Genomic DNA, 23,050 nt, shown 5'->3' on the forward strand with positions numbered 1-23,050 from the left:
GCACATTATCCTTTAAACTTCAGTCCTTATCCATCACCCTACCTAAACATTTAAATACACTCACACGCTCCATTTTCTGCTCATCCAGCCTCACTATGCACTCTTCGACTTCATTCCTCCCAAAGACCATTGCTTTATTCTTTGCTACATTCCTTTTTAAATGTCGTTTCTTACACAGGACACCATTTACAACGCTGGATGGTAACCATAATAACCAAGGAACGGGGGCGATGTGGAGAAGGCTATGGTGCCCAGTTTACTAGGTGGAGCGACGCAAACTCGGCATCCATTCGGGAACCCAGTCTTCTCACTCTCCTCTGCTTCTTGCTGTGGTGAGGAGCTCTCATCTGCAAGGGAACATTAGTTCACTGCACAGGACAGTCCTGCAAGGGCGAATGCTTCCCTGCAGTTAGTGGGTCTGCTTGGCCAAACAGACTGTGATTGATCAACAACAACAACAACAAAAACAACGCTTCCAAACTCATTCACCAAGACAGATAGCCTTCATTTATCTCTTTCTGTATTCATTTATATGTTTATATATTCATCTGAGTATCACCATCAATTTATCTCCTTAAATATCTGTGAAGATCTGTTTTACAGCTTATAGGCCATAATACCGGAAACTTGCAAAACTTCGCTGGGTTTGCAGGCTTCCTCTATTTGCAAAAAATCTATAATCACTCGGTTCTTTCTTGTGTGGCATGGGGGGATTCGTAACGCCTATACCCTTGCGACTTATTCTGCATAATTATTACCTCTTAATATTCTCTTGTGTAATATTCGTAATGTGTTAAAACGATTTTATTCTGCCTCGGCTAACCTATGGTGGAGGCATCAAGTGGCTGGTCTGTCCATCCGTGCATGCGTGGGCGCGTGGTTGCGCGCGTGAGTGGGTGTAAACTTATCAATAGATATCCACCAAACTTTTGTCAGTGATGCAGTATGAGTTGATGAACTGATTAGGTCAGCAAAGTCAACGGCTCGAAGGTTAAGGCCAAATGGGGCCGACTTAGTTTATCTCGTGAGTCCATGCGTCCGTAACACTCATGTGGGTGTGATATCTCCTGAAGCCATCAACGGATTTCCACCAAACTTGTCACTGATGCAGTACGAGGAGATGATGAATTGATTAGGTCAGCTAGGTCAAAGGGTCAAAGGTCAACGTCACATGGGGTAAGCTTAGTTTATTTCGTGGTCGCTATATCTTAATCCCTTGACGGATTTCGACCAAATATTCGTCAGTGATCCAGTTTAACAATGAACTGATTAGGTATGCAAGGTTAAGGGGTCAAAAGTGAAGGCCATATGGGGTCGACTGAGTTTATCATTTTGGGCGTGATATTTCCTGAATCCCTTGACGGCTTTTGACCAAACCTTTGTCAATGATACATCATGACTGAGCGATGAACTGATTAGGTCAGCAAGGTCAAGGAGTCAAAAGTCAAGTTTATGGGGGGTTGACTCATTTTATCTTTAGTCTCATTTCAACCCACAATGAACTCTGTAATGGACGTTGTATGGCGAGTCAGTGTGCAAGGCTTGGCAGAGGCATACCGAGCGACCTTCTGTGTTGACAGCTCGGAACATGAGTTCTCTGCATTTCATTTATATTGTCAAATTAAATGAAAATTATTAGACGTTGAATTCTTAGTGACACAATAGGCTTCGTAGTACTTCTTCCTTGGCGATTTATTTTGCGTTATTACACTTTAGCACTTTTTTGAGTGCTAATGTGCAATTCATAATGATTTATTGTCGACACTGTTGGCATCAATAACATATAAAAAGATATGGTGGTGTACTCTTGTTCGATTTGTCATAATCGAAAACTCTATATGGTACTCCTTTAACTCGAACTTAGCCTAAAATTGCCACCTATCCATCTTGAATCCTGAGTTACAGCAATAGATTAACACTACAATATGATGTTAGTCACGAAGAAATGCAATGGCTAGGATGTAGGTCCACAGTGCTATCTTATCCTGCCACTGAGATAAGCGAAGTAATCTGGAAAAGGACGAAAATCAGGACCAAGTCAAAGTGAGTGGACTATGGTAATCAGTTAACCCTTTTAGTCGTATTCTACGCATTTTATTCCTTTTATTCCAGACAAATTTACTCGGCTTAGGAGAGTCTTTTGAATAGAAGGGTTAAATTCAGGCCTCAGTTTCCCCTTCACTAAGAGAGGTCCTTCCTATTATAAATCCCCTGGAAGCAGAAAGACTGAAAATGCGTTATGGTTTTGAAGATGTTAATGCCAGACGACATTATTAAGCTGAGTGAGTCACTGGAGCATGAAAGTGATACACTGTACTCCAGATGCTGAGCCATCCTATTACAAGTTCACAGATGTAACGGTGTATGTAATATTGTACTCCAGATATTGAGGCATTCTATTACAGATTCACAGTTGTTTTAGAAGATGGCAAGTGCTGTAATTTCCCTCCATTAACTCTCTCGCGTACCCAATGACTCACTATCACATGAATAAAATGACTGGCATTACTTGAAAGAGAATACTAGAGTTGTTCCGATAGTAAAAGGGATAATTTCAAACATAATGTCTGGATATGGTTCACCGGCCGACAACTGTTTGAACTAAATGTGTATGTTTACAGTTAATTGTTGACGAGAAGCCGACACGTGGTGGCGCTGTTTACTCTGGATGGAGAGAAGGAGCTGGGACGTCCACCCAGTGACGAAACCTTTTCATATTTCACTACAACTCACCATGGGGAATGACCCTGGCCTAGCCCTAACAAGGGGCTGTCTACCCCGAGGGGGCGCCGGTTCTCTACACGGTGTATGGACTGTACAGCATCTGTAGGAAGGCCTCGCAGAACCAGTTGCTTACTGTACATGTGGTCGACGGGTCTGCTCGTCCAGACAGACTGGCGTTCATCATCATCACCACCACCGCCACCACCACCACCACCACCACATCCAACAACAACAACAACAACAACAATAGCAATAGTTAATTGCAACATGTTTCTAGTTCTCAGTTGCTGCCATAATCTTCATATTCATATCCCACACAAAGTTGTGTTGCATAGAAACTACCAAACCAATTGAATAATATCGTGTGGAATAGGATGATAGAGTTGTCCCGGCATGGGAGGGTCATTCTAGCCAAAAGAAAATCGTCTCCCTATAACTGCAATAGGATACTTAAGTTGTCCCCACAAAGAGAGGGTTAACCGTTGAAAATACTGGATTTTTAAATACAGTATTTCCTTAAATTTGTCTCCTACATAAATTCAAAGTGATGGAAAAGTTATATGTGCATTCATCGTGGTCCATATATAACGCAGCTCTTTCATTTCGCCGGGTGATTTCTCGTGTGTCGTGTGGATGGCTCAGCCAGCGTTATCAGTGTCTATCTTGCACTGACTGTTTAGCTTCGACATTCAACAACTTCCTTCACAATTTCTGTCTGTTTTGGTGTCCATTGATTTTTACGGTCACGTTACCTAGGCATAAAACTGACCCCTCTCCATCTTGACTGCTGAGCTACAACATGAGATTAAACTAGAATATGATGCCAGTCACGAGTACGTGATGTGGAAAGGATGTGGGGTCACAGTATTTTCATATCTGGCACTGGGTTATGGGAAATAAGCTGCAAATGGACGACAACTTCTGCCTAGTTAAAAATGAATGCATTATAGTTTCATCAAGCAGCCAATGATGTCCCCATAACACATTAGTTACCAGGAGCAGTATTTATATATCTTTCTATCTCCAACATCGCTCTGTCCAGGTGCAAGATCTAGAAGTCCAGTGTGGCGTCGTTATCTAGTAGCTTTGGAGATTTCGTAAGATCTCTTCCTAAGCGATCTATTCTGCTTCTTATACCTAAGTATCCTCTTGTGTGTTACTCATGCAAACTAGGTCAGCATTAAAACGACGTACATAAATACAAGTGAATGATAAGATTAGTATCCCCAATAAATCGCTAATGGGGAGATGCTACGAAGCCTCTTGTTGCCACTGTAAATAGCATCATTCCTCTATACTACTCTCATTCCTGGATGTTCCTTTTCCGTTTATAGACAGGTACGGTTTCCCACAAAAGTTTTGTTCTTTCTTTTGATCCTCAGTGACCCGTAACATTATATATGCTTCAATAAAGTTGCATTTACTCTCCATAATGTGTTTGGTTAGTTAAATAGTTACCTTTACCTGACTGTTACTTTTATCCACCAAACCAGTACAGAGGCACAGGAATGGAATGGGTAATATGAAGGACCATATGGCACTAATTCAGAGCAAAGATATACGACTAGCAATGGAAAAGAAATGGAAGAAGAGGTGAAAAAATGGTTTTGGCGTTCAAATGGTCTTGGCGTAGAAGTGGTCGTGATGGTGAAGTGGTCGAGGCAAAGAAGTGGTCTTGTCAAAAAAGTGGTTATGACATAGAAGTGGCCTTGGCATAGAAGTGGTCTTGGCATTGAAGTGGTCTTGGCTTTAAAGTGATTTTGGTGTTGAAGTGGCTTTGGCGTGGAAGTGGTTTTGGCGTAGACGTGGTCTAGAAGTGGTCTTGGCTAGAAGTGATCTTGGGGATGAAGTGGTTTAGGCGGTGAAGTGGTTTTGGCGGTGAAGTGGTTCTGGCGGTGAAGTGGTTCTGGCGGTGAAGTGGTTTTGGCGGTGAAGTGGTCTTGCTGTTGAAATGGTTTTGGTGTAGAAATGGTTCTGGTTTTGATATCACTTTGTGATAAAGTGGCTTGGCAATGAAGCGGCCTGGCTGACCAGTGAGTTGGAAGGTTTGACACAGGAAGCGAGGAGGAATCGACGTCAGTGGGAGATCCTTAAACTATTCATGTCATGAAGCCAATTGTCTAACCTGATTGGTGTAGAGGGAAAATAAAGGCCGGACGAAAATCAGAAATAACGATAAGAGAAGTAGCGCAGAAGAGAAGAAGGCAGTACAATTAAAAGAATGGAGACAAAAATGTCTCTTTTACTCACTTTTTACATCAAACAGGGATACTGATGATGTATTCTTCCTCCCTCTCCCCAAGGAGTTGATGCACTGGAAGAGGAACGGAACATTTGCAGGCAACTGTACATTCACATCCCCTCTCCAAGAGTCTAGTATACACGGTGATCCATCTATAACGCTCCTCTTCCACTCCACCGGAAAATTTGTCTTGGGTTGTGGGAGCGGTTTAGTCAGTGTTATCAATATTTACGCTGCATCATTTATTCTTTTCCTACTACAAATGCCAAAACCAGGGCCACTTAAGCTGACTGAGCCGTGGCCGCGACACACAAGATACAGCCAGTTGAGTTTCTCTTGGAGTGTTATTTACCGATCAGCCAGTGTTTCCCTGATTCCATACCTTTTCCACCATTTCTCACATCAGATCAAATCCTCCTCGCCCAGCCATTTAATTCACTTCCTCTACAAACTGTAATAGACCGAATTCCATGCAAATACAACTTTGTATATGATTTGTAGGAGTGATCCAGTTCCGTAAGGTGAAAACCAACTGTCTATAGTGGCCCCCTTTTCTTCCTTTCCTCTTGTATTTCTCACAGGGCCGCACATAATATCTACTAGACTGATCTCTCTCTCTCTCTCTCTCTCTCTCTCTCTCTCTCTCTCTCTCTCTCTCTCTCTCTCTCTCTCTTGACATGTTGCAATATGTAACGATATATTTCCCCCAAATTATCCCAGTAGTTACACTACGGTCTTTCATCAAAGTTGGGTAAAATTTCTTGCCTGGAACCACTGTCTGACTCACATCTTCACTTCTGCAACACTTGTGGCCTTCCCTCTAACTATCTCTCTGTTAAGCACTATCTCTCTTCCTCTAAACCTCACCTTCTCTTCTTAACTGAGACTCAGCTGTCTGAGTCAACTAATAGCAAACCCTTCTTTGTATCCTCCTACTTACTCTAAACTTATTTGAAAGCCAAGGATGGCTGTTTTGTATATATACGCAACGACTTATCTTGTTCTTGTGTTCCTGAACTTGATCTTTCTGAATTCTCTACTCTCTACCTTCAGCACTCTGACTATATATTGTGCTGTTAACTTATCCCCTAATTCTACTGACTATGAAAAATTCTTCAACTATCTTACTTCTACAATGGAACACATCCTATCCGTATCTCCTTCCTCTGAAATCTCCATTCAAGGAGATTTCAGTGTTCACCACCACCATTGCCTCTCCTCTCCTTTCATTGACCCACTTCGTGAACAAGCCTACATCTTTGCTATCCTTGATGACCTAGTGCAGCTTGTACCCGTATCCCTGACGGCTTTGGAGAGAGTTCTAACATACTTGACCTCTTCCTTATAACTAATCCTTCTCCTTATGTTGTTAATCTTTCCTCTTCTTTGGACTCCTCTGATCACAACCTCATTACCTTAACCTGTCCTATCGCTCCAGTATGTCGTGTGGACCCTCCAATGAAACTTCGATTGTGTCACTTTGGAGCTACTGATTGGGAGGCCCTCAGGCAATATTTCTTTGATTTTCCCTGGAATGATTACTGCTTCTATGACCGGGAGCCATCTTAGTGTGCCTTGCACATTACGGAGGTTATTCTGTCGGACATGGAAGCATACAATCTTTTCTCATATCCTTTGACTACTGCAAAGAATGCCATGGTTTAATCACGCTTGTTCTAATGTTGTTCACAAAAGAGAGGGTCTATAAAAGACACTGGAGCCAACCCACCCCTGAATCACATCTTTTTTATGTTTCTGCCCGAAATCATGCTAGGTCTGTTCTTCACTCTGCTAAAAATAATTTCATCCGCACTAGAAGTTCTCAACTTTCCAACTCAAATTCTTCACGTTCCTTCTGGCACCTTCCCCAAAACCATTCTAACAAGTTTACCCCATTTTCCTTCCCTCTTCTTTTCTACTCTGATGGCTCTGTAGCTATTTCTTCTACCAATAAAGCAAATGTCTTTGCTCAGACTTTCTTCTCCAATTCCACCTTTGACAATTCCGGTGCTGTTTCTCCATCACTTCCCCCCTCTGACTTCCTCTTGGCTGACATAAAGATGTCTTCAGCTGATGTATTTTCTGCCATCACTGGCCTCCATAATAACAAGGCATATTGTCCTGATGGGGTCCCTCTGTTGTCCTCAAGATCTGTGCTTCTGTACATACACCCTGCCAAGGTAAACTATTTCACTTTTGTCAGTCAACTTGTATCTTTCCTTCATGCCGGAACATTGCTCTCATTCAGCCTGTCCCAAAGAGGGGTGACCATTCACAACCCTCTAACTCCCGTCCAATTGCTTGTACATTCTGTGTCTCAAAAGTTTTCGAGTCTATTCCTAACAAAAAAATTTTTATACATTTTTCCTGTCACAACCTTCTTTCTGATCGTCATTATGGGTTCCGTCACGGACACTCCACTGGCGATCTTCTCACCTACCTTTCAGACTCCTGGTTATCCTCCTTTCGGAACTTTGGCGAAAGCTTTACCATTGCACTAGACATCTCAAAAGCTTTCGATCGAGTCTGGCATCAATCTTTAATTTCCAAACTGCCCTCTTACGGGTTCTATCCTGCTATCTGTGCCTTCATCTATAGCTTCCTTTCTGGTCTTTCTATAGCTGCTGTTGTAGAAGGCCACCGATCATCTCCTAGATCTGTCAACAGTGGTGTTCCTCTGGGCTCTGTCCTATCACCAACTCTCTTCCATTTATTCATCAATGACCTTCTCAGCGTCACATCTAACCTATCCTCTCTTACACTGATGATTCCACCCTTCACATTCCCATTCGCTTCCCTCAGCATCCATCTCAGCAGTTACTTCAACAAACAAGGGATGAGGCTATGGCACACCCAATGTTTGACTTGGCTCGTATCTCTGACTGGGGTAAAAGTAATCTTGTTGTTTTTAATGCACCAAAGACTCAGTTCTTACACCTATCAGCCCGACAAAATGTTCCACAGGAGTGCCCTCTAATGTTTAATAATATCCAGCTTAATCCTGCATCATCCTGAAACATACTTGGGGTTTCATTCTCTCGAGATTTATCTTGGAAAGTTCATATTACATCTCTTGTGAAATCTGCTTCCAAGAGATTAGGTATGCTTAGCCGACTCCGTACCTTCTTCACCCCTGCACAGTTGTTGATTTTATTCCGGGTTCTATTCTCCCCGGTATAGAGTACAACTCTTGTGTGGGGGGGCTCCCCACATAAAACTCTTCTCAACAAAGTGGAGTCAAAGGCTTTTAGTCTCATTAACTCTCCTCCTCCTACTGGCTCACCTTAACCTGTGTGTCTTCACCACAGTGTTGCATGTCTGTCTAATTTCTATTGTTATTTCAGTGGTCACTGCTCCTCTGAACTGTCTGCTTGCATCTGTCCACCTCTGCAATGGTCGCATAGCACCCGTCTAGCAACAAACTGTCATCCCTTTTCTGCCCAACTCTCTAATGCAAGAGTTAACTGTTACATTCAGTCCTTCATATATGCAGCAGGAAAACTCTGGAACTGTCTCTCTCTTTCTGTATTTCTTATTTCCTATGATTTCCAATCTTTCAAACGCAGTGTGTCCAGACATCTCGAAATGAACGGATCTTGATTTCTTGGAAGGAACGGTTTGCGTGCTTCTAGCTTTTGGTTCCTTCTTCCTTGCATTAAAAAAAAAAAAAAAAGTAATAAGATCCAATTTCCCCTCCCCTATTAATGGCTTTTAAAACCGCCTTGGATCATGCACAGTGAAGGTAACATAATTTAATATTCATTATCAAACAACTGCATGCTCAATACCCAATACCTACATTATACTACTGTTTAAAAATTCCCTGGTGTTCTGATTAAAAAGTATTTACTACTGCTGACCGCACACCACCTCAGGCATTTACAGGGTTATGTTCACACCTTTGGTGTTGTCATCCAGGCCAGGGATAGGACTATATTTTCAAAATTATATTTCATGTAATCTAGCAGAATTGTGCTTTCTTTTTTCAATCCACAGCACACTGGTAAGAGAAGTGTTTCTCTTTCCATCGATCTAGACATCCTCGATAATTTACTGCAAACCAAATACTTATACCAAAGTACTGTTTATTGAAAGACAAAAGAATACCAGTAGTACCAAGAGCTGGTATTGGGCAATGTCTGTGTACTTGTTTAAAAAAGACTATCCTGTGTGTGAAGGTGCCTGTTACAATATTGGACCAAAAATTTATCTTCAATATTTCTTTAACCCTTCGTTAGTCCTGTGGGGTATTCAAATGTTGTTAGTCCTGTGGGGTGTTATAACACCCCAGTACAAAAAATACATGTAGTGTTACTAACATGTAAAATATATTCATGCTGCCGCTTCAGCATATCTCTACAATCACTAATGAAAAGATTAAATGCCTTGTAGGTGGTGTTTATTAATTTATAATAATAAAATACAATAAATTATAATATCAATACAAAAATAACAAATGGACTCATATCTCATTTGTCAGGTAAACACGCAGAGGAAAATACATTTTGTGATTTTTAAAATCAGTATAATGATAAACAATATGCAAAAATAGGATAAAAAAAAATCTATATCGCAATATGATCTAAATGGTTAGTTTGATGGGGTGACTGGACACCCCAGGGGGAAGCGGGGGGGGGGGATTGCTCCTCTCTCTCACTACAGCAGAGGCAGGACTAAACCAATCCACACGCTCCCTCCCCTCACTGAATCAGGAGAGTACGGGAACGGACAGAAATATTCGAATAATAAGGCGAATTAGGGAAAATATATCGTTAAGTAAGAATTGCAATAAAGCCTTCTTACCGATGCCAGTACTACTGTGTGGCTCCCATTCCCGACGGTTTATAAGGCTGTTTGAAACGTCTACCTTTGTGGCATTTTGTACGTCGCTTAGAAAAGTATCGCACAGGATAAGTACCACGACACAGGATATGATCTGTCTTGTTGATGAGATCCCAAGAATATTTGTCAGTTGTCATTTCCACATCCATATAAAAACAATATCGACAGGAAAATGTCTAGCAAGCAATATATGACGGCCTCAGTGATAGCAGATTTATGACCGAGGGAGGAAAACATCAGCGGTATTTTTTTATCAACCGTGCATATTTTACTTAAACACTCCCAGGATCCTATGGCTCTCAGCTCAATAAAACTCTGAAGGCAGCTGCAATAAATTACATGACAAAACACTGTCATGCGAGGACCAACTTTGCAGCCCCATTCAAGGTAATGCCAGACGACGTTATTAAGCTGAAATAGGTAATACTGTAACCAGTACCCATCATCCTCGGCACGACTCGAGTACTCTACTCAAGCTAACCCCCGACGACAGTATTCAGCTGCGAGTGGCATACGAGCATGAGAGAGTTATTTTTGTTGTCGTTTTGAAGGAATAATGCCGGGTTACTAAAAGCTATAGTTGTTTAACTGTTTGAAGAAGATTAAGGATGTTAGACCTGGGGAAAGAGGCAGTACTGAGAAGATGATATTTAGGCGTCTGTGATAAGCTTACGGTAATGTAAATGTTACAAGTATCAGTACTCTCAGGTTCCCATGACTCATTCCCAGCTGACTGATATTGTTGTTAGCTACAATATAGTACTAGGTGTATGCTCAGCTTGAGTGGAGCAACAGAAATGGTAATCGTCCGCATATGATTTAATTTTTAGTCCAAGAAAAGAAAAATCTAAAAAAAAAAATCACGGACGATTATTTTGTCGGTGGATTTTCTGCTTTAAAAAAATATAAAAAAGTATCTGGCAGTGTATTTGAAAAGCAAGTGGACTGTGAAAGCATGAACATGTAAATGAGTCTGACTGATGAATATGTACATAATAATGAATGCCCCGAATTTATCTCTGCTACCTTGGAAAAAATGTTAATACGCTCACACATGCGTACACATTTACATGTGCTCAGAAACAAGTATTTTAACACACACACACACACACACACACACACACACACACACACACACACAGTCTTAATTACATGCATGAAGACTATAAAAACCATGGAAACACACAGGTCGGCAATTTTGTACAGTATGTTGGAAGCTGCCTGTTAGCTTTAGAACCAGTTTGTACATGCGAGTATGTCAAGTTAACCTCTTCATTGCGGCAACATATTGATTTTCATTTCATACTCTATATTTCCAGACTATTTTATACAGTTATAGGAAAACCCTCTCTTATTGATGAAATAGATGAAGACTATAACTAACCTCTACAATTCTGAAAGTCTCCCTCAACTTAATGAAATCGTCTTTAGAGTGTAAGAATCTTTTATGTAGTACGTCATCGGACTGAAGGTTTTAATAATAGCTTGTTCATACTGACTCTACATGTACCTGGCAGGTGTACAGTGCGTTTGTTATGCGTATCATTCAGTACAATTGCAAGGATTCACGTGATTTGAATGACGTTTGCATGAGTGAGAAACCCATATAACTGGGCGTGGTGTTGAACGGAAGTACTGAAAAACTGGAGACAGGAAAAAAAATGGCAATAAAAATAATGATAACAACAACAATAACAATAACAATAATAATAACAATAATAATAATAATAATAATAATAATAATAATAATAATAATAAACCAACAACAACAGTAACAACAACTGATCCTTTAGAAGATCGAGTGTCAGTATGATCGGTTTGGTAACTGAAGTTCTTTCCTAAATAAAGCTTTTATTCTCTCTTTTGTGAAACCGTTGTTAACCTGTTCAGATTTAGGACGTTATTTTAGTCGTATTCTTATTAATGCCAGACATTTTCTTTTTTTCCGACTAAGGAAAGCACCCCAGTCGAGAAGGGATGCAAGAAGGCTGTTTTATAACAAACAGTTCAACATGTTTATTAGAAGCTGCATTAAATTATTTGGAGACAGCCTGAAGGAGAAATTATGAATTTTATTTTACCTCCTGAACGGGAGCAATTACCTCAAGAAAATATAATTACGAGGTGTAACGATGCCCGGAGAAAGGGAGGCGTAATGAGGTTGTCAGGATGGGTATTTCATTACTAAAGTGTGGGTGACATCATTCTTAGCATATACTTCATGCAACCAGACGATTATATTCATCACCGGGAAGACGTCTCGGACTGAGGGGATTTATTAAGGCCATATCTAACCCTTCCACTTCGAAAAGTTTATCGCAAAAAACAAACAAACCCGTCATGAGTTCGGAAGAATAAAATGAAAAAGACGTCCGTGGAATCAAAGGATGAAATACCGGTGTGAGTGTGTGGGTGTGACAGACTCTGCTACTGCATGAGATGCTGTAGAGGTTGCGTGATGCACTTTTTGAAACATTATTTACTGGGGTGGGAATGCCTTGAAGTGTGTGTGTGTGTGTGTGTGTGTGTGTGTGTGTGTGTGTGTGTGTGTGTGTGTGTGTGTGAGGAGGAAGGGGGGTATGTGAGCAAGTGGATGCGTATGTATGGAAGTGTGTGAGGTAAAGGTATGTGGGAGTGTGGTTGTGTTGTAGGGGTATGTGGCAATGTGCGTCTGTGTGGGTATTTTGTATTCCTGCTGCCACCAGACATCATACGTACACATCATAATGTACACAGTGGGATATACACGATTAGGTGTACAACGCGATGTGTACTAATCTTAATGGTGAAGTTACATCATGCATGTATATTTACTGTAGGTGGGAGGCCTGCAGAATGAGGGGACTGGTAGCAGAATAGATTTCAAGAATATGATGTCACTGACATGATGCAAAGCATGCATTGACGGTGAAACAAAATGAATATTCATTAGGCACAGAGATAAAGAAAGCCAAAGGAAGTTAAAGGCACTATGGCAGGTAGTCGGAACTATCGTCGGCGACACGTAGTACACAAATGAGAACAGTGTTATGTGGTCCCCCTCACCCACCTCAAACATAAGCACGCACTTACTCGTTTACAGGTAGGCTTCAGTTTCAAGCAACGTCTTTTTAACCAGAAATTTAATTCCATAAGTTTTAGTAACCAAGATTCCATAGCACGCCATCTGTAAAGGGATTCATTCTATCGACTTTAACAGAGAGCTGCCTCAATGACTGAAATATGAAGCCCGTCCGTCTGTAAAGGCAGAACCGAAAGTTAGGGGAAGTAGCCTATACATTCACTGTAGAAAGGGGATCCTTTATGACACAAAGCAATGCGCACTAAAACTTTGGTCTTTCAGCTGATGTTTTCACCAAATTTTAGGGCACGACTTTTGTCTTTGATTGTACAACAGATACCGTGCTATGACATCAAAGCCATATCTGCCTTCCTTTCATTATTTCTGAAAATTTTTATTTTGGCTAGGGGGCTTATCCCCTTAAAAATCATGTTTGGAAGATTTTCTAAAGTGGAAGATCATTCCAGGAACCCGATGAACTCACCTGGAAAGTTTCATTCAAATTCATCAAATACCCATGAGGAGTGAAAGCACACACACACACACACACACACACACACACACACACACACACACACACACACACACACAGCTTGAGTATAGCGTAAACATACTGTACAGGGCACGTTGCCGAAAATCATACAATCCAACCAATAAAATCTTGTAATATTTTCTCTATCATGATTGTTATTACGTTTTCAGTTCTTTTATTTCCATCATTGTAATAACTTCTATTATACAAGCTTATTGAACTTCCCAGCGATCTTCTTCCAAGCGATTAACTTTCATTAATTATCTACTAAATTGCTCTCGAAACTAGAAGAGCCTCCCGTAGTAGCAGAATAAAGAAGAAATTGCGGATCATGAATAAAGGGATAAATACATAAGCTAAGATCAGGAAAATGGGTGATTTTTAAAATCAAAAGTGTCGCAACACGAAACATTTTTTTTTTTTTTACCATTTAAAGATATGTTTTATGACAATTTGACACAAGTAAATATCAAAGATTGATAAGGACCGACGTATTAGGATTAAGAGAGAGAGAGAGAGAGAGAGAGAGAGAGAGAGAGAGAGAGATAATTTACTTATCCATATCAAATACGTAAGCCTTGAAAAAGGAAATACATACTGTAGTATGTTCAGAACTAAGCTGTAGAAACTGCCCACTTGTTCTTCTGTTTATTTTACTATATGTATTTGCATTGTATTTATTAATTTATTTATTTTTTGCAAACCCAAAATGTAGGGGTTGGTAGTGCTGTGGTGGTGGGTCATGGAAACACTGTCACTGTTCCTTGTTACCCAGCCTCCTCCCCAACATTGTCAACGCCTCGGAAATAAAGCGCGAGATGTTTATAGACATGGTGGTGGTGGTGCTCTTGGTGGTAATACTAGCCTCGGACTGGGCAAAGTGTGCAGTACTCCACTTGACGATACATATTGTATTGTGTACTGTAAGCAAGAATTCCGAGATCTTGGAGCAGGACCAGCACTTTTAAGTGAATTTTGTTCTGGCTGTGTATCTATTGACAGATGCCTTAATCCCGTCAGGGATGGCCACATATAAATCACCTCCATGTCGCCCTGTCCCCTGCCATTTCACTGCCCTACCCCCAGCTCACACCTCCCTCTCTCATATACTGTACCTCTCCACTCCATCACTCAATCACATCCTTGGCCTCCTCCTCCCCCTCCCCCCCTCCACATCACTGACATACACTCTCTTCGTTAGTCTCTCTCTCTCTCTCTCTCTCTCTCTGTCCACATGGCCTAACCACCTCAGTGTATTTCTCCTAACGCTATCTATCATATCCACATCCACACCACAGCGCTCTTTCACCTCCGCATTTGTCAGTCTGTCTGTCCATGCAACTCCACATGCTGCCCTCTAACTTTTTACCACTACTCTCAGTTTTGGCTTGTGTCCTTCCAACAAGGTACAAGCTTCACTTCCATCCGTTAGAGTTATTATCATAATACTGTTATGCAGCAATTTTTTACTTCCATACTCACCTCCCTATTTCTTATCACTGCTTTCAAAGAACTGGTAACCTTTCTTTCTTTTCATGCCCTTTCAAGCACTTCATCCTCCAAACTTACATCCTTATTCATCACACTACCTAAGTATCTAATTCCAATCACATTTTCCATTTCCACATCCTCCAGCCTCGCTGTACATGCAGTGACTTCGTTTCTCTCGAACACCATAACATTACTCTTCCCTTCATTCACCTTTTGATTCCATTTCTTACACATTCCCCTAAACTCATCCACCAAGCATTGCAGTACCCCTCTGTCTTAACAATGCAGCATCATCTGCAAAAAAGTGTACAGGAAGTTTTCAAACGCTATTCTCTCTCATTACGGCCGCTCCAACATCCAATGCCCTACCTTGTACAGCTTTTACAACCCCATCCATATACAGATTGAATAACCATGGAGACATGACACACCACTGTTTCAATCCAACATTCAGTTAAAAAATACACTCAGTTCACTGTCCACTCACTATGCAGACTTAGCACCCTCATAAATACTCTTCAAGGCATTCAAGAGCTTCCCATTTACTCAATATAGTCTTAGTATTTTCCACATTCCTTGTCTATCCACTCTGACATATACTTTCCCCAAATCCATGAAGGCCACATACAACTTCCTTCCTTTCTCGAGAAACTTTTCCACAATAGACCTAAAGAAGAATATCTAATCTACACAACTTCTTTCCGTCCAAAAACCTCCTTGTTCTTCTCCAACTGTTCTCTTATTTCCCCAACTCTGTCAATAAGTATCCTACCATTTACTTTTCCTATTACAGTAAGAAGACAAATGTCCCTATAATTACAACACACTTCCTTTTACCCTTTTCCTTTGTACAGGGGAATTATTATACCTGACTACCAATCCTCCGGGACTCTACCTTCCTCCCAAGCCAAACTGCACATCTTCCATATCCATTCTACTACCATTTCCCCCCATGCTTCAGCATTTCACCACACACACTCCATTAATTCCTGGGGTTTTCCCCAGTTTGACTTTCTTCATTGTATCCACTATTTCCATCCTACTGATCTTTTCTTCCCTTCCCACCTCCCTTCTTCTTCCAGCCATTACCCAGTCACTTATAATCGCATTTCTTTCATTCTCTACGTGTAATAGTTCCTGAAAGTGTTCACTCCACATGCTGACCTTTTTCTCCCTTGTCAAGTATCAATCTACCATTTTTATATTTCACTCCCTTACTAACTTCTTTATCACCCTGTCTAACTCCGTTTACCTCCTCCCAAAACAATTTCTTACATTCCGTCCGTTTTGCACTCAAATTTCTTTCAAATTCCCTGTTCCTTCATCTCTTACTCTCTCTTACAGATCTTTTCATCTCCCTTCCTCTGTACATATAACTCTCTCTTCCGTCTCTCAGCTTCCTCCATGCCTCTGCTTTCCATCCAATCACTATATGCTTTCTTCTTTTGTGCCACAGATTGTCTCACCTCTTCATTCCAGCATGTTGTTCCTTGCACCCCCATTCGTCATCTCTGCACCTCACACACCACTTCCCTTGCTGCACAGATTTCTTCTGTGAATGTCTTACACACACCTTCCACCTCCCCCATCTGCTTCAAATGATATTTACCCAATTGCTCCTCCAATTCTCTCCTATATTCTGCCTTTCTTCCATCCTCTTTCAACCTTTCTACCCTCCGTGTATGGACTACTCTCTCCTTTCCTTCCCTCCAATTATTCCATTGCACTTGAACCTTGACTTCCAACAACAAGTGGTGGTCAGAAAGTCCATTCCCCCAACCTCTGTATACTCTAGCATCCATTGCATACCTTCTCTTTCTGTCACACACATAATCAATCATTGCCTTCCGTTCATTCAGTTCACCACCCATTCTTCTCATCACACGCCATGAATACCTGTGGATCATTTTGTGCCTAAAGAGGGTATTGGGTATCACCAACCCCCCACCCTGCACAAACTTCCACTAGAGCACTGCCATTCTCATCCACTTCTGCAGGCACACCCCACTCACCGACTACTCCCTCCACCTTCACATTCCCTACTTTTCCATTCATATCTTCAATAAAAATAATCTCTCATTCCTCTGAAACTTTTCCATGCATGCTTTCACATTTGCTCAGAACTTATCTTCACTCAGCTTGTATGGTCTTGCACTGGCACACACACACACACACACACACACACACACACACGTTTGTATTCCCACTTTCAATCTCACCCTCATAGTCCTTTAGTCAACTGATTCATACTCTCTTATTTTCTCCTTCCATCTCTTGCAAACGATACATACACCTTCTTTTGCCTTCTCATTCAAACCAACTCTTGCGCATATACCCCATCCATACTCACACTTTCTCACACTTTCACCTCACTATTTAGTCACAGTTAATCCACATATTTCCACTTTTACACTCTCAAGCACCTGGAAAATTGCTCTCTCTTTCATCTCATCGTTCACACCCCTTATGTTCCATTTCGCTATTCGTACCATGTCCTTCGTCCGGCCTTTGGTCGTCATCTGTTCGTCTATTCTGTTCCGAGGCTTCTTGTTTGTATTTTTAGTTCTCCGTGGAGCGGCAGTAAACCTCCGCCAACCCACTTGTTGACACGTAGGGAACACGTGTTGGTTGGTTATAAGGTTCCCATCCAACATATTAACTAATTTCCTGGTATACAGGAAATCATTTGGTCTGTCACTGAGTGTAGAGCCACCCTGAAACAGAGTCCCAGTACACCGAGTGAGAGGATGATGGGCCCCTCAGCCAAGTACATTTTGCTGCTTTCTGTATATTGTATTTTTACCCACGAAAGCCATGTAGCGCCAAAATTCGGACACAGTTCTGAGACCTATCTGATCAGACACAAACTAATGTTTCGTCACTTCTTCTTAATAGTAATTATCTTCTTTAACTTATATACTAACCTAGAATGTTCAGAACATTTAGGAAAAACGGGTTCCTATCTTGGGGTTCTTGCAACATTATATGTGCATAAAAAAAAATCAGTGACATGTGTGAGCTATGTTAAAGTTAAAAAGAAAAAAAAAAATAACTGCTCGTTTGTTTATATCTAGATTTCATTTTTTAGAAATATTCCAACTTTTTGCATGCAACCTCAATATGTATCAGCCTCAAATAAATTTACTGTTACTAATGATTAACATACCGATGAAACGTAAGAAAATAAATATGTTAATCTCTTCAGAACGGATAATATTTTTTGTGCTCCTTACAGATCAAGTGGAACCGAGGTGGAAATCACTGTAGCAAAAACATGAAAAGAATTAGGTACAGGATTAGAGAGGTGAAACTAAACCAGAGGCATCATCGTCTAGCCAACATGAACTCTAGTTCATACACATCTCTCTCTCTCTCTCTCTCTCTCTCTCTCTCTCTCTCTCTCTCTCTCAGTATATGTTTATATTTATGTACTGCATAACAGTTTGCATTAAATATACTTTGCCCTACATATTATAGTATTGGCAGCTGGATTTGTTTCTTTGTTATGAATTCGTGTTCGGTGACATCTTTATTCCTAATTCCTCTAAGTGATTTTTCAGTCATGGAGAAATTTTCCGAACTGGAGGGGTCAGTCATAGCCTTCATTATCCCCTTTCGTTTTGAAATATCCCCTCCTTATTGAAAATGATCGTCTGGTTGCAGTCAGAATTAAAATTAATCTTCTTCTCGTGTTATATAGATGAAAATTTGGTGTCAGTTCATTCTTTCCGATGCATATTAAAGGAAATGAATATGTTTAGATATGAGGCATTTCTTCCTATTATTTTTCGTTTTGCTTTGTTCTGCTTTCAGATAACTTCATTCAACTTAGGAGAGACCTCTAGAACTAGGGGTCGTAGTACGTATATCCTTTTACTAACTCCAAAAATTAAAAAAATAATTGCATGGAGATAGCAAGGATCGATTATAACCAATATCATTCTACTGAAGGATTTAGGCCGAGGAAAAAACAGAGACAGAAGGTGACAGAGATAATGTAACACAATGTAGGAAACTAATGACCTTAGATATAAAACACTGAATCAAAGTTGAAGGATGGATCATGCAAGAATGAACTCGATTTTGAGAGAAGTAGGGGCGTAGAGTTAGGGGGCTGGGACCTCTCCCAAGCACACTCACTCCGTACAGTCCCCTTCATTTGAATTTTGGGAATATTTATTATATGAAGAATGTAAAAGTGCTTCTCCCACAAGAACAGAGCTTGGTCCCACTTCACTCCATTCCCCTCCCCCCAAATTTTATAAGCCTGGCTACGCTACTGGATGGAAAGTAAAGGTCACATGTGAAGTTAAATGTTCAGCCCTTACACCAAACTGTGGCTTGGATGTTGCTCTCTCTCTCTCTCTCTCTCTCTCTCTCTCTCTCTCTCTCTCTCTCTCACTCTTTTTTTTCATTCTTGTGATCTCATGGCGGATTTTTTCTTCAGCTTCGGGTGAACTTTTCTAAATGAAGCAATCAAACACATGTTTTAATGATCCATTCATGACCAGGGGGCTCTCCTAACCTGAAGAAAGCGCCCGGTTGCATCCAAAAGAAAAAAAAATATTGCTGGTTGAAACATTTTTTTTTTTTTTTAGGTGAAGTAGAGAGGGGGATGGGAAGATGAGTTAAAGACACTCACCCACAGACAGCACTATCATCTCTGTCCGTCTCTCAACACTTGTGGCTGTGGAACGAAGATACATATCTATCTCTCTATCTATTTTTATCTATCTATCTATCTATCTATCTGTCTATCTATCTGTCTATCTATCTACAGTATATATATATATATATATATATATATATATATATATATATATATATATATATATATATATATATATATATATATATATAGGTTCAGTGGTAGAGTGTGCGTCTCGCACGCTGGTGGACGCGGGTTCGCCTCCCGCCAGAGTTGTAAAAACTTTGAGAAGCGTCCACCGAACCACTTACTACTTTGGCGGACATAAGGGGTGCTGTGATTGAACCAGTGTCGCATACTAGTATGCTTGCAACCAATCAGCTTAAGGCGGGCCGATTACACTTGATTCACAGACTACATACTCATCCAAAGCCATTACAACACTATTCTCACCCTATATACAGTCTCTACCAGACAGCCTAAGCCACCGGGTAGAGATACATTGGCGGTATCGTCCCTGCTTCGGCAGGGATAGGCCGGTCCTGTGGACCTCAACGGCTGCTGCTGCTGATATACAATATATATATATATATATATATATATATATATATATATATATATATATATATATATATATATATATATATATATATATATATATATATATATGAGAGAGAGAGAGAGAGATGTTTGGTCATTGACTACCATTGATAACGCCCTGTCAGTGAGGTAGTCACCAAACAACTCATGAATGTTTCCAGTTACGCCAAGTGCCTCGAGTTTAACCAGCAGACCCTGGTGCCACACACAGTCAAGTGCACCTGTGATGTCCAGGACGATGACTAGTGTTGGGTGTGGGACATCCAGTGCATCATTCCACGAGCTTAATAGTGCACCTTAATAGTGCACAGCAGCAAGTTTGATGTGGAGTGGCCCAATCTAAATCCAAACTGTCTGCTGCTTACTATGTTGTGTTGGTCCAAGAACTTGGTTTAGTGATCAGTAATTAATTTTTCAGATATCATGTTTACTACTGACAGCTGGATATCAGGCGATAATTTCGAGGTTTAACTTCGAATTTTTCTTATAAGCTGGTATTATACAGGCATGTTTCCACGATTGTTTCCATACTTCCGTCTGTAAGCAAGTCTAATATATATATATATATATATATATATATATATATATATATATATATATATATATATATTGTTACATAGCCTATGATTTCATCATCCTTTGTGTAATTTTAACGCACAGTTGCTGCATGTTTGATCATGAGCGTGTTCTGCCTCAGTCCCCCCCTTCTACCGTTATAGTAGAGTAAGTCGTCCTTTCTGTTATTCAGTGCGGGATTGTCGACCGTTTGTCCCCATCGCTTCATTTGCGCGTCCTTATTACAAGTTGTATCAAGCTCTCCTGGCTCCTATATAATGAGCTCAGTCTCTGCATCATTGCCACTTAGATCTGCTCCTCATTTTGTTCACATCTCTGTCCTCCCCTGTACAGATATTATTATTGTGAGTGCTCAAGAAGTCTCCAACCATCTAGCAGCTGTGTGTAATTTGAGTATAACTGTTGTTGCATTTTTTCTTGTACTGTATAGCATAAGTTTAATTTGTAGGCTTAGTGAAGTTTTTGTAATTCATGTATGGATCTTTATGTCAGTCATTTTTGATAATAGTTTGTATCTGTAATTATTTATCTGGCATTCACTGAGTATTATCTGGTATCTCATTTTATCAGGGCTGACTTAGATAAATTTATTCTTGCTAATTTCGTGTTAATAGAGGCTATTGCAGTTAACCATATATTTAACCTGTTTTTGCCATTACATTATCCTTATGAGTCATGAATGTTTTGTTGTTAGTTTGAGCATTAAACTTTAACTTGTAATTTTACCTAACTCTTTTGTTTTGAACCTGGAACTTTACGGGACAGTAGTGATTTTTAGCATTCTCACTTAAAGTGTACGTTATCTTTCTCTGTTCCGTAACATAAATTTGGCGACCTCATATCAGGATATTCAGGATATTATCATAAGGATATTGTTTGATATTTTGTGACTGTGATATATTCATGATGGCTACTATTTCTACACTTGATGAAGCCAAAGATTTTTTGTCAAATGTGCAAACAGTGTGTGATATAGAAAACAGAACAAAGAATGAACTTAAGCTTGTTGCTCAACAATTGGGAATTGCAGTTCACTCTCATCATTCTAAAGATCAAATTGTTGGCATGATTAATAAAAGCTTGTTTAATGTAACTCCTCCAAATGAGCAAACGCAGATTGAATTAGCTAAGTTACAGCTAGCCCTGCAGGAGGCTCGTGTGAAGGAAGCTGAATTTCAAGCACGTGCTAAGGAGGTTGATGTTAAGGAGGCTGAGTTTCACGCACAAGTTGAACTTGCTAGGATTCAGGCAGACCATGAGTATCGCATGAAACAAGGTGGAACTGGATCATCTAGCTCTGATGATTTTGATGTGGCTAAAAATGTTAAACTTGTCCCTCCTTTTAATGAATCTGATTTAACTAAGTATTTTCAGTTGTTTGAGAGGGTAGCTACAGGTTTTAATTGGCCTAAGGAGTATTGGCCAGTACTCCTTCAAACTGTTCTCACCGGTAAAGCTCAAGTAACTTATGCATCTTTGCCTCAGGATCAATCTGATAATTATGATGTAGTTAAGAGCTTGATTCTTAAGGCCTATGAGCTTGTTCCTGAAGCTTATAGAGTAAAATTTAGGACAACTTATAAGCAAGATAAGCAATCCCATGTTGAGTATGCAAAAATCAAAGAAGATCTGTTAGAGCAGTGGTTAAATTCTAAGAATGTGGATTCTGATTTTGGTAAATTTAAGCAGATGATTTTGCTGGAGGATTTCAAAAGGTGTATTAGTAAAGATGTAAGCCTATATCTTGATGCTGCAGTTTTAGCTGATGAGTATGTTCTCACTCACAAGAGATATTCTAGAGAAAAAGGGAAAGCTGAGAGTAAGTACGTTGCCTCTACTCAGAGTACAGGTAACAGGAAAGAGAATAAGGATGATGTTTCTCAGGAAGTAAATACCAGCTTCACCTCTAGATTTCAGAAAAGTAAATGTACTTATTGTAGTAAGCTTGGTCATACTACGGAGAGATGTTTCAGGAGACAGCGTGATGTGAACAAAAAGGAGTCTTTAAATATTCAGTCAATTGGTCTAGTGTCCACTCTTGAGAGTTCCCAGAATTCTTTAACTGAGTTAACTGAACCTGCTTTGAGGGGTAACTTAAATTCTCATGATGGAGCTCCTCTTTTGAGCAGTAACGTGGGTGACACTCTCAAGAGTTCATGTGCTAATTTCCTGTCTGAAGGTTTTGTCAGTCCTCTGGACAGTAATGACAGGAAATCAGTTAAAATATATCGTGATACAGGTGCTTGCCAATCCCTTATGCTGACCAGTGTTCTAGGCTCTAATGTTAATTCCTCTGATGAAACTGTAATCTTACAAGGTGTAGGGAATAACTAC

This window comes from Coenobita brevimanus, chromosome 88, assembly GCF_032717465.1.
Source record: "Coenobita brevimanus isolate Jiangsu-jjx chromosome 88, ASM3271746v2, whole genome shotgun sequence".
Classification (NCBI taxonomy): domain Eukaryota; kingdom Metazoa; phylum Arthropoda; class Malacostraca; order Decapoda; family Coenobitidae; genus Coenobita; species Coenobita brevimanus.